The sequence below is a fragment of the Arachis ipaensis genome, chromosome B1 (assembly GCF_059453495.1).
Source record: "Arachis ipaensis isolate K30076 ecotype BB chromosome B1, ASM5945349v1, whole genome shotgun sequence".
Classification (NCBI taxonomy): Eukaryota; Viridiplantae; Streptophyta; class Magnoliopsida; order Fabales; family Fabaceae; genus Arachis; species Arachis ipaensis.
In genome coordinates this window covers 122591197-122592894 of record NC_142436.1, presented here as the reverse complement: position 1 = coordinate 122592894, position 1698 = coordinate 122591197, and the positions used below count along the sequence as shown (strand labels likewise).

The 1698-nt window shown below is 40.0% G+C and overlaps 1 non-coding gene across 1 annotated transcript; it reads left to right on the top strand.

The window, feature by feature from the left end:
• The first annotated feature begins 245 nt into the window (after nt 1-245).
• On the top strand, nt 246-352 carry LOC148578197 (small nucleolar RNA R71). Its single transcript, XR_015903019.1, has one exon. It is a non-coding gene; the product is annotated as a small nucleolar RNA R71 (small nucleolar RNA).
• Nucleotides 353-1698: the final 1346 nt, after the last annotated feature.

The window sequence follows — 1698 nt, the reverse complement described above, 5'->3', positions numbered from 1 at the left end:
TTGTCATTTCCCCGAGGGTCTTGGTTAAAATAGCATCTCCGGAGGGAGAAACTTCATTCAAAGCTTTTGGTTGTGGACTCCTTGGCCTTGAGTGTTGAGTAGAGTCTGCTAGATCAGATATAACTTTCCATGCTTTGGCAGCGGTCTTGTTTTTGGTCAATGATCCTCCACTTGCAGCATCTAAAAGAAGCTTGTCTTGGTGGTGCATTCCTTAACAGAAATAACTGATAAGAACCAACTCATCAATCCTATGGTGAGGACAAGCCTCCAGCAACTTCTTAAATCTCTCCCATTACTCATACAAAGTCTCCCCATCCCGTTGCACAATGCAAGAGATCTCTCTTCGCAACTTGTCTATTTTCTGGGGAGGGTAGAACTTTTCCAAAAATTCTTTACGCAACAAGTCCCAATTGGATCTAACTTCACCCGGTTGAGTATAAAACCACTCTTTCGCTTTTTCCTCCAAAGAGAAAGGGAAAGTAAAGACCAACACTGTGGCTTCATCTGCCCCATGTCTTCTCGTGGTTGCACATGCAACTTGGAAATCCTTTAGATGCTTCAAAGGATCTTCTCCAGACAGTCCATTGTATTTGGAAAGCAAGTTTATCGTGTTGGATTTGAGCTCAAAATTTGGATCTAAAGCCGGATACAGAATTTGAAGCGGTTGCAAGTCAAGATACGAAGCTCCGGCCTCCTTCAAGGTAATTCTTCGATGTGGATCCGCCATGACGGTGTCACTTGAGTTAGTCAAAGAGAGTTCAGTACTCCCCACAGATGAATATAGAGTCTCCTCGTTGATTGAAGAATGATAGTCATGGATGGGTGGTGATAGTGAACGGGAGGGTTCCCCTAGGGGTCCCGATTCACTATCCACAAAAGCTAGCCGGCGCCGAGCTTGCCTTATATGAGTTAAAGTTCTTTTGATTTCCGGATCAAAAGTGGCCAAGATCGGGTCTAAAAGCGACCGTGTCATTCAACTGAGGAGGCAATGAAAACCATGCAATTATGAAAAGCAAAACAAAAATATGCAAGTAAACTAGAACCACTTAACAATTAACGACTACTAAGACTAACTACAGAGAAAAGTAGTATCTACAATTAGTGCTAAGTAGCAAACCAAAAATCAAATATCTACACTATTCACATATTTATAACAACCAAAATTGTAGCACTCATTGCACTTAAAGTGAACTCCCCAGCAACGGCGCCAAAAATTTGATGGCAAGGGAACTACTGTATGGTTTGGAATCGATCAAAATAAGAATCACTTCGTTAATAGCATCGCCCAAACCAACAATTAGTTCCCAAGATCAAATTGTTAAAGTCACAAGATGTGTCACAATTCAAAACTAATTCAAAACCGAGAGTATTGACTCCCGAGTCGTCTCCCAAGGAGTACTTTAGAACAATGAGTGTGCAAACCTGGTTGTAGTGATCAGGGGGTTGTGAATGAAGAAATAAACATATAAAGTAATAAAAGAACATGAAAAATTGTAATGATTGAACTAATTAAGAAATTAAAGAACCGACTATGTAATATAAACAAGTAAAGTATAAAAGAGATTAACATGGAATTGTATGAAAGATTAAAAGCATAAAAAAGAGTCTTGGCTTGGAGTGAGCTAAGGGTCCTTTCCTTGTTGGAACCACAACTATGACAATTATGATGGATTAGTCTCACTTGATCAACCCTCACAT